Consider the following 15,086-nt stretch of genomic DNA (forward strand, 5'->3'; position numbering starts at 1 on the left):
AAGTGAGAAAGTGTGAGTGTCAAGTAACTTGATAGTAATAGAAGTTTGGCATTTTCAGCCTGAGAGAGGTCTATCAAAACTCTGGAAAGAATGAAACACAATTGTTTTACTATGCATTTGAGTATATAACCTGGGCAAAATTAGCTTTCTAAAACTGAATGAGATCACGTACTTTCAAAACTGAAGACCCAACCTGCTCTCTCTTTAACAGGCCAAGCATAGCAATTATAAATGTGGGGAAAATCTCAGAAATAAAGCTACAAGAACCTTTAGGTTAAAAGAAGGTCACAGAACATGACCTGATGCCAAAACTTTGGGGGAAGTTCAGTGGTACTGCATCATCCCATGATGCTATTTTGAGAGCCTTGAGGTTGGACATGACTTTGATAGAATTAGAAGGTAAACCTATCTAATTGCAACCACTGACCTATGTGAAAACTTTATACCAATATAACATAAAAGAAACTAAGATTTTCAGCTAATGCAGATTCTAAAATCCTTGATTCTAATAGAGGAGGAGAAATAGGAAATTTCATCCTACAGTCACTTCAGTCTGGGGTAATTGAATCTAGAGATATAAATGCAAGAGAAAGATAACAGCAATTTGCAATCTGAATTCTTTAGTTCAATAGAGTCTCAGTGGTTCCTGGTCCAAGTCCTTTTAAAGTGTCCAGGCTAAAAAACAATCCACTTTATCTTCTGGCTTAAGAATGACATAGTCAGTAAATCATGATTGCTTAATGCTACTATGCCTTTCAGCTGTGTTGACTTTTTTATATATATATTGCAAGGCAAAAGCCAAGGCATTTATTTTTAGATGGAGAGAAAGCTAGGAAGTGTGACTTCACATGCTTGCTATCTCAACTCTTCAGATGTCGATCAACAGGTGTGAAAAGCTTTCCTCAGCTATTCTACTGCTACATAAACAGCAGGGCTTCTCTGGGAGATGTGGCTTGTATGGAACTGTGATACTATAAATAAGCCAAGAATTGCATCTGAAAATACACACATTAATTTATACGAGACTTTTGTATTAAATGTTCCAAGACAAATGCTTTTGGTCTTTTAAGTAATGCTGAAGTGTTGCTAACAATATGAAATTTAAAAAGTTCTCTAAAGTAGTTAAAAGGAACTATGTTGTATCCATCAACTCAACACCTTCTGTCAGTTTTTCAACCACATTTCATTAAGACTAACACTTTTGTTCTGATCAAAAATATGCCATTGAGAATAAACTCCCATTACTCCCATCTCCTGTATTTTAGTTTGCATGACACAACAGCTTCAGAGTGTACAAACTGGTTTCCTTATGATGAAATTAAACCAGCAGATGATCTCTGGGAGCACTGCTAATGCAACCAGCCACTAATGGGAATGCATATCGGGTAGATGCCAGGTCCTCAATACCAACTGATTTGTTCCTACTGCACCACATTGCCTGCTAATGCAGACATAGATTGAAGCATGCCTTGCAACTGTAATGGAGAGCAAGTTTCTTAACAAAAATTAAATTACTGACTGTTTAGAGATGTATCCAGTCTCAGAATTTGGACCCAACTTCTGATGTTCCAAAGCTCAGAGGTGTTTGATCAAGAATTTTGGTTCAAATTTCTATAAACCATATAAAAGAGAATAACTGTGCAGTTGGGTGTAGGTCTGACTTGCATGTGAAACACATGCACTTGATTTAGACTCTATGTTAGGGGACCTTTTCCACAAGTTCAAGATTATTATTTACCAAGGGGGTTTATACATTTATAAAATAATCTGGTGGGAAAGAAAACAAGTTTGTTGGCATACATCCAGCAAATTTTATCCCTAAAGATTATTCATGTATTTCTTAATATGTGAAGTTTTAAAATAAAATGCATACAAGTCTTCAACATATTTAGTACCACCAACTAAAATCTTTGTCTCCACAGCATATGCTTGGCAAGTAATATTATTTACACAATGTCCAACTTCACAAAGGATTTTGTTTCTATTTATGGTAAAGCACACATTTGTTTTAGCATACTGAGTGAGCAGTTTTAGTTCCACTTAGTCTACCTAATCCTCCTTCTCCCCACATCAGGGCATAATCCAAAGACCAGTAACGCTTTTAGGAGAGTCTTAAAAGGTTGTTTATTATATTACTCTGAAAAACCCAAAACAAAACAAAGCCCCATGCTCTCTGGCACAGGCTTGGACAGTTGTCCAAAATAAAATATTAAAGAAATACTGTTTCATACAGTTCATGTGACGACAAAATAACAGCTGTGTTGGAGTGACAAATCCAGAAACACAGGAACTCTAGAGAACTCTAGAGCAGCTACAGATTATTATTTATTACCAAGAAAACAAAATGTTTAGCAAATACCAATAAGATCCTGAGCAGAAAGAATCCCTTGCAAGCTTTTCATGGTCTTTTTTTTTTCCAGATGCTGTTCAAAGCCAGATTTTTACAGATATCTCATTCTCTGTATAATGATTTTTTCTTAATCTTTTTAGTATATTCTTTATTTATGAGCTGTTTAATTACCCTTCTAAACCAGTAGCCTATAAAAAGTTAAAATATTAATTAGACCAGATATACTAAAGAGATATGGCTGGAACAGTACATTGGGGGGGGGGGGGGGGGGGGGGGAAACAAAACAAAAAAAACCACCATGAAGCCAAATTGTCTCTAGCACATTCAGGCGAAAACAAAGTTTCCTTATTACCACAAAGAGCAACATTTGAGTGCACCTCCAGCAAGCCTGCTGATGACACCAAGCTGTGCGGTTTGGTTGATACGCTGGAGGGAAGGAATGCCATCCAGAGGGACCTTGACATGCTTGTGAGGTGGGCTGATGCCAACCTTAAGAAGTTCAGCCAAGCCAAGTGCAAGGTTGGGGCACCCCAACACCTGAGTTGGGGCAATCCCAGGCACAGCTACAGGGTGGGCAGAGAAGAGATTCGGAGCAGCCCTGCGGAGAAGGACTTGGGGGTGTTGGTCAATGAGAAACTTAACATGAGCTGGCAGTGTGTGCTTGCAGCCCAGAAAGCCAACCGTATCCTAGGCTGCATCAAAAGGAGTGTGACCAGCCGGTCAAAGGAGGTGCTCCTGCCCCTCTACTCTGCTCTCATGACACCCCACCTGCAGTATTATGTTCAGCTCTGGGGCCCCTAACACAAGAGGGACATGGAGCTGCTGGAGCAAGTCTAGAGGAGGGCCACCAAAAGACTCAGAGGGCTGGAGCACCATTCTTACGAAGACTCATAGAGAGAGATGGGCTTGTTCAGTCTGGAGAAGAGAAGGCAGTGACCTTATACCAGCCTTCAAAACCTAAAGCAGGCTAATATAATACAAGAAATCTGGAGAGGGACATATTACAAGGGAATGTAGTGATAGGACAAGGGGGAGTTACTTTAAGCTGAAAGACAAGAGATTTACTTATTAGGAATACATTTATTATGAAGAAATTCTTTACTGTGAGCATGCTAAGACACTAGAACAGGTCGCCCACAGAAGCTGTGGCTGCTCCATCCCTGGCAGTGTTCAAAGCCAGGTTGGATGGGGCTTTGAGCAACCTGGTCTAGTGGAAGATGTCCCTGCCTGTGGCAGGTAGACAACCTTTATGGTCCCCTCCAATCCTAACCATTCTATGATTCCACGATTTTATGGAAAGTCTTTAAGGTTTCAGTAGCAACACCTTACACTCCTGCCACAAGGAACAGAAATTGAGTCAATTTGCATACAGAAAGGAATCTAAGTTTCCCAGCACCAGCTTTGCAGCAAGTGTTCTAGTATTTTCCACTAATAGCATCCCTTTCTGCCGTTTTACTTTTAAAAAATTCCCTCAATTTCATTTTACTTTCACTGCAACAATACCCCTGCCTTCAAAACCATAGTAACTTTTACATAGAGCTCCTACTCGCTGCTCGAGATCTCTTGCATATCTTTGAGTAAGTCAATTCAGAACTGTACGCAAGTAGAAGGTATGAGGCGAAAAGTATAATTGTTTCAAAGTGAGATTCTTCTGCTCTCTACTTTATCTCATTTTATTAAAGAAAGCATATATTACAAGAACATTCAGAAGCAGAGATGGCTCAAGTGTATCAGCCACTATGTAGAGAATAAGAAATAACTGGTAGCTCACAGCCTAAAATCCAGCCTAAGCAGACAAGGCAGTTACAGTATGGAAAGGAAAAGACACACTATGAAGGATAAATGGCATGATAATTTATGAACATTTCGTTGTTCTGCTTTTTTTTTTTTTCACATAAGGTTGGTGGGCCGAGGCTAAAATAAAGAAGCTGTAGGAATTACAATGTGAGAGGAACAGGCACAGATAACTGTTCAGCACAAAGAAAGAACACAAAGAGTAAAATGTGCAAAAATTAGTCATACACCAAGACACCAGCAAGATCTTTTACCAGCTGATCCAGTTGCTGGCTGCTTATGACAATTTGTCTCTACCCTAAACATAAATGAATTAAAAAAAATGGGAGATCAGGTAAGGATCCTGCACTATGTTAACAGAACTAGTTCTTTACCTTAGAGTTGAGTATAAATTAATTTATAATTACACAATCTCATGGATTTCAACAGATTCTTTGATCCTAACACAGGACTATAATTCTAAAAATGTTCACTTGTTTCTTCTCTGACTCATACTTTAGGTATCCTCTTCCGTTCTCACTATGACTTGTTATGACATTCTTCTCTATGAATACATATACCACACAGCCCCATTAATTGCCTTTCCTACATGCTTCCTATATACTGCTTATTAACAACTGACTTTCCTGAATCAAGAGCTATGCTCACCTTTGACGAGGGTATGAAAGTGTAGCATTTCAGAAATTATGCACTGAGCTTTAGTGCTCTCTTTCCTTACAGGTCCTCAGAAATGCTAATGAGGTAAGTCTCTTTATTAAGTGTCGAGTTCTAATGACCCTGTGACATAAAGGCTGTTCTTTGAAAGTGATACCTAAACACAGATGTAGCTTTTGATGTCTGTTAGCAAAAAATACTATCAGCTATTGCCCTGATCTAATAAGGAAGTAAGGATTGAGTAAAATATGTTTTATAGTGGTAGCATATGGGCAAATAACAAGCTGTCAACTCAGTCATGGGTCTACTGTGGCATGTAAGGAAAAAGACAAAACCTTTGAGGCATTCAGACTGCAGTGTTGCACTGGATCTCACTGCAGTTTGCCAAAGGCTTTTCACAGCAATTAAATTTCCTAAAACAACACCACCACCTCCTCCCAAATACTGAAAGGGCTCAAACTCATATTCTCACCATAATACAAAATATAATAAAGTAATCTGAAAGGAAGGCAGTCTATTTTTTCCCAAAATTCCAAGGTCAAACAAAAATGGTGTCTAACTTTGTATCTTAAGTACAAACAACAGAGAATAGTGGATACATAGTAAAATTAAATTAGTAGAGTAGAAGAATGTAACAGTTGCACTTACAATAGAATCCTCTTTTGAATTTATCTTAAGTAAGTTAAAGATCCAAACTGACATCTCCAAATATTTCATGTATTCTGCCTCTGTAATCACCCGTCAGATCCCAATGCCTCACATACTTCTATACTTACTGCTATCCTGTTTTAATAAACATGTCTAGGTTGCACCTGTTCAAAGTGTTCCTGGAACATGTGCACCCATCGCCTCACAATAATCAAGAGGTGACAGCTGTCCTTGTAGTTGATTCGAACATTTCTATCCTAATTAGGGACACAGACAAAATTAATTAGCTGTTCATATTTAGCCTGCATTTCCCTAATAAGATTTATGGGACTATAAAGACCTGAGCCATGCAGTGTCAAGGCAGGTTGCATCTGATACTGCAAGTTATGAGAACAGCGGACGGTTTCCAGATATGTCTCTTCTTTCTTACTAATAAAAAAGTTAATGAATACTGTTGCTGACTCTTTCTTTAAAAGCCTTCTTTAAGCGAGAGATAATCAATTGCAAATATCTGTTAAGGAAAACCCTAGTAATCCTTGACACTTCTTGCAACCTCATATCGAAACAGTAATACCTGCCAGTTTTCTAATTTTGCATTAGATGCTGTTAAGTGTTTTGTAAAATAAATCAGTATTTTTGCAATCTTTTTAAAGGTGGGGAATGTATTCAGCATCACTTTTTAAAAAGGTATTAGCTCTGATTTTACTCAAATTATTAGCCTCTTATCATACCTGCTTACTTAGCATCATCAAATCAGATCTTCAGGAAGAAACAATTTACCTTCATCTTCAGAGAATGTCTCTTCCATCTTAAAATGACCACCTGTTAAGAGGTTAAAGAAAGACTTATAAGATGAAACACCACATCACCAGCTATTAGCAACCTCTTCCAAATGTTTCTTTTTCCTACTTAGCTCAACAACTCAAGACAAGGGCCAAACAAGCACAGGGTTTTTCCCAGGCAAAATGTATCACTTGTCCTTCCCCCAGAGAAGAATGTTTTAATCCAGTACAGATACACATTTTTCTAAGTATCAAAGAGGTTTAGATGTTCACAGCCAAATGACTGTAGCTGGAAGAGGCAAGAAGTTGCATACCAACTTACTTTCTGCTCCTTTGAAATGAGACCTAAAGATTTCTCCCATCTGCTGTTTTCCCTTCTATCTGCTGTTGTCTAGTAAACCCACTAAAGGAGTAACTTCCTGACAAAATACTACTTTGTACATATATTAAGCCAAAAAAGAGACTTTGAAATTGATCTTCCTCATTTATTGGAACTTGTTCTACACTTTATATACTCTTCCTGAGGCCCAGAATAGGTACTCTTTGTCAAAAAATAGGTATCTGCTTTCTCTATTCAAGGTCAGGTTTTACCTCCACATCCAATTAACCTATCCACAGAGATAATTTTCCAGTGATGTGACCAAGCAATTACATACTTTCACCCCACAACTCTTTTTTTGCCCCATCGAAACCTTTACCATTAGGTATCACATTCACCTGTTGTAGCAATTCCCAGCTTAAAAGGGATTAAGTCAGCAGCCCTAAACTCTTACTGATAAACTTACTTTATGAAGCCCAGCAAATTCCAAAATATCATCTTTCAAGTGAACTTTAGGCTTCTTCTGCCAGACTTTTCCCCCGTTTTTCACTCTCTGATCACCATTAAAATTTGAGGCTGAATTATGGATTCTATCAGCTCTTCCAAGCTAGCTCAACAGCCCCAAAATTGCTAAAATTGCTTCATAGAATTCTTCATATTTTAGATGTCATATAAACTTGATGCCTTTTAGAAGTGGGGTTTTATTCCTCAAGAACTACATTATTCCTCAAATTTATTAATACAATCTCATAACTAATCGCCTTGTCCTTAATTAAGTAACTGCAAACTGCTAAACAAATCCTGTATCTCAGAATCCTGACTACTCCTGTCCTCATTTTACTTGTCAGTTGCTGTTTATGGAAATTTTCAGATGCACTAAATTTTTAGCTGTTCTATTTTATCTATTCCTGTCCTTACTTTTCAGTTTCTTTTCCTCCAGATCTGTTGTAATTTGGGTGCTTTTTGATAAGCCTGCTGTGTTGGAGCTCTTATTTAGATGAGTCCCTATCTTAACAACAAGTAACTAAAATATTATGGAAAAGAGCTTATGAGAGAAGGAAGGACAGCTATATTTATCTCCACCAACTCCTAACACAGAACTAACTCAACTGTCAAACCCCCTTCTTCCTTTGCAGACAGCTACCTCATGGCTCACCACTGTTTTCTTCCTTTGCAGCCAATTACCTCATGGCCCACCATTGTTTTCTTCATCTCCTGCAGCACTTCCCTGCTCGCACTTGTTTTTGCCCTGAAAAATCTTCCCGGTCATTGCATGAGAAATCCAAAAAGAACATTCTGATAGAATTTTTCACTGTTTTTCTTGCAGGAGAAATAATACAGAGGACCTCTCAGTGGTTGATTTCTGGACATGTGTTTATATAACACGAGGCACACAGTGGATTTTCTTTCTAAACAAAATAAGGCGCTGCTCTTCTTTCAGATAAACAGATACGTCAGAATTTGACAGCAATCATACTGCTTTCAGGCCAAGAATTCCACATGGCTTCAGGTCAAGACTTCCAAACCTGTTCTCCATTTGTCTTAAATGTGGAACTGGAGGCTTCTCTCTATTTAGGAAGCTGCTTTACTTTCTGTTTTCAAACAGATGTGTTTGTCTAACTGCAAACATGAGCTGACAACTCTAGAAGGCTTTTGTTGTTGTCCTTCCTGTTTTTACTGGCTTTTTAGAAATCCACAATGCAGATGTATTAACAATAGTCTCTAGCACACACACACACCCCTGTGATGGCACAAACGGGAAACAGAACTCCAGAAGGAGACTTCCAAACCAATGTTCTTCTTCAGGGTAGATTTATAGTAAGTTTCATTATTTAGAAGCCTTCTTTGGTCTTTAAACTGCTAGCGTAACACAGGATTTACCTACTCCCCGACTGAGATTCACATGCAGACTCCTGGTAATATAACTTGAAGATTGTGTTTGTCAATTCCTACACGTATCAGTGGCAGAACTCACTGGTCTTCGTGGTTCTTTCTTCACTGACAAAGAAGATATAATATTCTGACAAACTGCCACAATTTGGAGGGTTTACACCAGAACCAAGAAGGAGCTGAGCCTGACAATTATTTTTACATTTATTCAAATGGTGATCTTTTTCTTGCAGCACTCGTTCGTTCTTCTTCCTCTTGCACTGCAGTGCAGCAAAACCTCCTGCTACCATCCAGACCTGTGTGGTATAATACAGTCTTTTAACACTTACAAATGTTTTCTTAAGTTATCTTTGACAGAACAACCCAATTGGAAAAAAAGTCATACTTGATTTGCTAGCACGGCTGAAGGACAAGTTGAAATGCCTGATTAAAAAAAAAATCCAAAACATTAACTGTTAAAAAGCCATTCCCAAACCTTTTAGGGCAAATTTCTCCATCAGTGACTCCCTGTAAGAGTCTGATTTTAGTTCACAGAAGAGTACTGAAGAAACATCTCTGGACACAGTGCTGTCACTCATGTCAGAATAGGATCCAAAAAGGCCTCAAAAATTGTAAGCAAGGGACAGATTACAGTGACAGATTTTACATTCTATTCATTATGTATTGCAAATATAACTCAAAACTTGTGTGATAAACACATAAATGTATTGGCTTTTGCAAATCATAGGTGTGGTTATGTGAATATAACTGTACCAGTTTACAGTAACAGAAACAAAGCTCGCTAAAGACACAAGATCAGACAAGTTAAAAAGGGCCAGAACTCTTGAGCAAAACGGAGTCACATAGCAAAAGAATTTGTAAAGGTAAAAGAAAGGAGGTGGGGGGGGGCGGGGCTTGATGTAAGAAAAGCTAGTGCCTGAAAAACATAGAGTTAAAGTACTTTTTAGGTTAAGTTAGGTTGTAGAAAGAGAACAATGTTTATGTTGTAAGTCTGTGGAATGTAGTGGCTGCATTAAACATGAGTTAATTGTTTCACACTAGTCTTCTAAAGTATTTTTAAAGAACAATGTTTGTGTTGTAAGTCTGTGGTGAGATAACAGGATTTGGTGGCCCCACTCAACATGAATGAGTTATTTCACACCATCCTTCTACTTATCAGTTAGAGACAGAGCCTCCCAAACATCTGCTACCTTGGGATACTCCTTGTCTGCCCATCCTTGCAATAAATTTTGCAGGAAGGTCACACTGTTTTAAATCATTGCCAGTTATCAGAAGAATTACAGATATGGCTGGTTTCAGCTAGTTGTGTGATTGCTGGGGTGCCCAACTGCACCAAAGGTGAAAAGTACACCGTGAGGAAGACTACTTTCTTCATGCTCAAGACCCCTGCCCACAATCACCGGAGAGCAGTGAGCAGATGCCAAGAGGAGAGGACTTAAGTTCTGGGAGTTAGTTATAATATTGCCCACCTATATGTGGGAATTATGAATATGTATGTAACTAATGTAATAGTGAAAGTATATAAACCTGTAACAAATGCTAATAACTTGTGCCCCTGGCTACAGCCATGGGCCCAGCTTTTGCTTTATTGACTTTGTACTTTGTTATCTTGTTTAGAGTGAGTTCGTATTTCACACTTGGTTTTCCCCTTATGATGCCACAAAGATGAAGAAAAAAAAAGTAAATTTCTGGGTTGGAAAACAAGCAGCTAAATATAAAGTTGAATTTGTTGGTGTTGTGTAATACTGCCTGGCTAACTCCAGCCACCAACCCCTCAGCTGTCTCCCAACAGGTGTAAAGCATTTTCAGTTTGTACTTCTGCAAAAACATGTAACTATTTGGAGAGTCGGAAACCCTTGAGTATTACAGCTATGCCATTCTTAAGGACAAACAGTCATGATCCAAACTTAACTCTTTTGTCTGCATAACTGCAAACTTTCCTTCCAAAATGCTGCTCAACTGTACCGTCATTGATCTCTTTGCCAGCCTCTGGCACTAGAACCTTCTGATGCCATAAGCACACATTTAAACTTGCAGAATACACAATGAGTGACAAGCCCCTGGACTGAATATTCATAGAATCATAGAATAGTTAGGGTTGGAAAGGACCTTAAGATCATCAAGTTCCAACCCCCCCGCCATGGGCAGGGACACCTCGCCCTAAACTGTATTACCCAAGGCCTCGTCCAACCTAGCCTTGGACACTGCCAGGGATGGAGCATTCACAACCTCCCTGGACAACCTATTCCAGTGCCCCACTACCCTAACAGGAAAGAATTTCCTCCTTATATCCAATCTAAACTTCCCCTGTTTAAGTTTTAACCCATTACCCCTTGTCCTACCACTACAGTCCCTAATGAAGAGTCCACCCCCAGCATCCCTATATGCCCCCTTCAGATACTGGAAGGCTGCTATGAGGTCTCCACGCAGCCTTCTCTTCTCCAGGCTGAACAGCCCCAACTTTCTCAGCCGATCTTCATATGGGAGGTGCTCCAGTCCCCTGATCATTCTCGTGGCCCTCCTCTGGACTTGTTCCAACAGTTCCATGTCCTTTTTATGTTGAGGACACCAGAACTGCACACAGTACTCCAAGTGAGGTCTCATGAGAACAGAGTAGAGGGGCAGGATCACCTCCTTCGACCTGCTGGTCACACTCCTTTTGATGCAGCCCAGGATACGGTTGGCTTTCTGGGATGCAAGAGCACACTGCTGGCTCATGTTTATTTTCTCATCGACCAACACCCCCAAGTCCTTCTCTGCAGGGCTGCTCTGAATCTCTTCTTTGCGCAACCTGTAGCTGTGCCTGGGATTGCTCCGACAGAACTCCAATTTCTTCAACATCTCCTACTGCTGAACAAGTTAACCGTATTTCAGATTTCACCTGCTTTCCCTATTCAAATTTAAACAGCGTGTGGCAGAATATTGCTTTTAAGCTGTAAATGACAAAACCACCTACCACAGCTGTGGCTGTGCTATAGAACAAACACCCACCCCAAGAGTGACAACGCAGAGCTGTGCGCAAGAGAAGGGCAAAATGACACCAAAGCGGCCCTACCACAACAAAGGAAGGTCAGGCAGACAGGAGGAGGCCCAGGCCGCTCATGCACGCTCCCCTCAGGGCTGCTAGGGCTAGCTCTGGGCAGGCGCCCGGGCCCGGGCCCTCAGCAGCGGGGCAAGAGCCAGCCCGGGTTACTCGCTCCCGGCCTTTCCCCGCCACCCTGCGGGCTCTGCGGGCCGCGGGGGGAGCTCACGGCAGAGGAAAGCCGCAGCGGGGGAACGGGCCCGCCTCCCGATCGTTAGGGCTAGAGGGGAACCGAGGGGCAGTGCCGCTGCCACAGAAGAGTCCCTTGCGCCCCACGGTGCCACAGCCATCACCCCGCGGCCACACCGAGGCGCTGACCCCATCCCGGCTCGAAAGAAGGCGTGGGGCGGTGCCGGGCTGCCGCAGCGGCCTCCTGCGGGGTAACCAGCGTTGGTGCGCGGGAAGCTGTTAGAGAGCAGAGCCGGTGCTGGTATGAAGGGCTGTGCCGCCCTCCCCCGGTGTGAGGTTCGGCAGCCGGCCGGCGAGGCGCTGACAGAAGTCGCTGGAGGTACATGCTTTGCCAGCTGCCAAAGCATGACTAGCTCCTGCCTGGAGCCTGGGCACCTTCCGCACAGACCTCCCAGGCACGGACCGTCCTGCGGGTGACCCTGGGCAGTGCCGGGAGCTGCTGCAGGGCTTCCGCAGCGGCAGGAGTGCTCCATTGCACCCTTTCTCGGGCCCAGTAGCGAGGCTGAGTTCTAGTTTTCCCTTATCAGATCTGAAACAGCTCTTCCTGTGAACATCAGGCACCGCTAATTGTAGAAGTGTCATTTTTAGTTGCAGATGGCCACACAGAAGCTGAAGACCCAGGTGACCTGCAAACAACGTTGGAAGTAAGTGAATTTGATTCTGGTGGCAGACGGGAGCAGGAAGGACTGGTGTAGTGTCTGAGCTAGCAGGATTTCCATAGAGGATATTTATTTCAATAGATGGGTGTGCCCAGTGCCAAAACACTGCTGTCAAAGTGTCCAGCGCAAGGCCGCAGCAGGGCAGCTCAGGCTCACTGCTGACAATGGCAGGTGCCTTACTTCAGGAGCTGCTCAGGTGAAGTGTTCTCAGTATTTACAGACTTCTCTAATTTAATGCTAATCTCTTTTACATTGCTCAGCAAAGTGGTTAATATGAATAAGACCAGTTGCATAACTTACATATACAATGTACAGGAGTACTTCTGTGCCTGCCCTTCTTCTTCCTATTCTATATGTTTGGGAATTTTCTCCCAAAGCAGTACCAGTGGAAAGCCAGAAAAATTCTGCTGTATGCACAATATGACTTCTGTTAATGCAGAATACTGGAGTTTCCCTTTACTAATCCCAGAGAGAGTCCAACTTTCTTACACTGTGCAACCTGTACACCACAGTCTGTACACATTTGTGGAACTGGAGTAGGAATTCTAACAGAAGCACATTTGGCCTCACTGCAAAGATAAAGATATCAGTAAAATCAGTAATGCCAGATGTGACAGTGCTTACTGTAACGTGAGCAACTCTGTGAGGAACTGTGCTGAAATCCTTCCAATAGTGCAAATAAGTTTTTAAAAGGCTACTGAATGGTGAAAGAAGCATTTGATGAACTCCCGTTGACCCAGGCTGAGTGAAAACAATCCTGGAACTGGAAAAGAAATACCGTTTCCACATACAAAATATCCTAGCTTACCTCAATATTTAAACCAAAACAACAACCAAAACCTCTACCTACCCATTTTCTGATACTTATTTTATACATTTTAGATTCTTCAGCAACAGCTGGCATCATCTCAGAGATTTTCACAACAGACTCTTGAGCATATTAACACAGTAAACATATAGCATAAATGCTTATAAAATACAAAAACCTCCTGCTGTATTTTTAGGTACTGCCATGGGTGTTTTCATAGAATCGTGGAATGGTTTGGGTTGGAAAGGACCTTAAGATCATCCAGTTCCACCCCCCCTGCCATGAGCCGGGGCACCTTCTACTAGACCAGGTTGCTCAAAGCCCCATCCAGTCTGGCCTTGCACACTGACACAGATGGGCATCCACAGCTTCTCTGGGCAGCCTGTTCCAGTATCTCACCACCTTCATAGTAAAGAACTTCTTCCTTATATCTAATCTGAACCTCCCCTGTTTAAGTTTAAACCCATTACCCCTTGTCCTATCACTACAGTCCCTGATGAAGAGAGTCCTGCATCCTTGTAGGCCCTCTTCAGATATTGGAAAGCTGCTATGAGGTCTCCATGCAGTTTTAAAAAAGATCTAATCTTAGATGACTATGTACGTTAAATATACAGTTAACCATCTGTCCGTCTTTAAATAGCTGATAAGATAATCTCACTCCTTGGTTGTTGCTCGCTCTTAGATGCAGTATTTTTGGGGAGGTTTTAAAAGCTCTTTTAATACTTCAGAAAAACAGAAGAAAACCAAAACTGAGCTAGGAAAAAAAAAAAGGGAAGGACTAAATCTTTCTCTCATTCCTATCCCTAGAAACTCAAGGAAGCTCTGTTGTTGCCAAAGAAGTTAATTTCACGTCCTGCCCCTGTCTCAGAACCTCTTCTACTCTTGCAAACTGCCATGTTTCACAGAATGCTAAGCCACCTTTTTCACAAGCATTTTCCTGCCATCATTTTATCTGGTTCTTTAGATAAAAGCTTAACATCTGATGCTGGAAGGACATTCAGCTTTACACTTTGTTGGTTATAAACAATTCCATATTCCTATGTGCCAGTTCCATTTGGTCTGTCCTTCCTAAGCGAGAGCTTCTTGAGTAGTAGGATATTGTTGCAAAATAAGAGTATTTCTACAGTCAGGTTTTCTGTAAACAACCTCAATCTTTTTCAGGTACGTTCTAAAATCCACGGGATACGAAATAACAGTACACTTGAAATGAAAACTCCACCACATAGCTCAGATAAAATTCTGATGACTTCCACACCAAGTAATGCATCTCTGGTAGGTGTAACAATTTTTATCCACAAACAAGTTGCTCTTTAGCTGGACTCTGGGTTTTGAGAATGTCATGGATCTGTGGAAAAGAACCTGTGGATAGCCTGGGTTTAAAAAAGAAAAGCAGTATCATCTTTTTGAGATTTTTCAGGGTAGCAGGACCACAGCCAGAATTACATATACTATTCCCTCCTGCCCGTTATAATGAAAACTCATTTTCTGTTCTGCACAGGTAAAACTTACCTGATCTTGTCCACATTAACTGGGATTCTCTTCAGTGGGCATGGAATGCAATGCAAAGCATGTAGGGAAACAGGGCAGAGTTGAGGAGGGAAGAGAGAAATGAGGACAGGGAATGCATTTTGTCCCTTCCCTGTGAAATGCTGCATAAACCGTTTTTTCTGTGCAGGTGAACTCCAGTTTGCTCTTATTTCATAGGGACTGGGATGACAAAAGCAGTCAAGGACAAACTATTATAGTCTCCTTAAGTCCTCTCTCCCCTGCTGGATATACCCTTAATTCATGTAAGACACTGTTGTGGTTTAAACCCAGCTCGTAACTCAGCACCACGCAGCTGCTCACTCATTCCCCCTCCATTCCTCCGTACCCAGGCAGGATGGGGAGGAGAACTGAGAGAACGTAAAA

General features: G+C 41.3%; 2 long non-coding RNA genes across 4 annotated transcripts in view; one reads left to right on the forward strand and one right to left on the reverse strand.

The window, feature by feature from the left end:
• Positions 1 to 9,088, reverse strand: part of LOC133222169 (uncharacterized) — a 55,542-nt gene extending 46,454 nt beyond the window's left edge. The window contains exons 1-2 of the long non-coding RNA XR_009728218.1: positions 7,733 to 9,088; positions 6,227 to 6,268 (exon numbers count right to left, since the gene is read on the reverse strand). This is a non-coding gene — a long non-coding RNA (uncharacterized LOC133222169). The remainder of the gene's footprint in view (positions 1 to 6,226; positions 6,269 to 7,732) is intronic.
• A 3,067-nt stretch (positions 9,089 to 12,155) lies between these two features.
• Positions 12,156 to 14,425, forward strand: LOC133221307 (uncharacterized). Of its 3 annotated transcripts, none has more exons than XR_009727965.1 (2): positions 12,156 to 12,563; positions 14,337 to 14,425. It is a non-coding gene; the product is annotated as an uncharacterized LOC133221307 (long non-coding RNA). The 3 variants fall into 3 exon arrangements; XR_009727962.1 differs by having other exon boundaries at positions 12,156 to 12,352; XR_009727964.1 differs by lacking the exon at positions 12,156 to 12,563 and adding an exon at positions 12,659 to 12,997.
• The last annotated feature ends 661 nt before the right edge of the window (positions 14,426 to 15,086 follow it).

The sequence above is a fragment of the Neopsephotus bourkii genome, unplaced genomic scaffold, assembly GCF_033783945.1.
Source record: "Neopsephotus bourkii isolate Nb327-2 ecotype Australia unplaced genomic scaffold, CSIRO-AGI_Nbou_v1 NB_168, whole genome shotgun sequence".
Lineage (NCBI taxonomy): Eukaryota > Metazoa > Chordata > Aves > Psittaciformes > Psittacidae > Neopsephotus > Neopsephotus bourkii.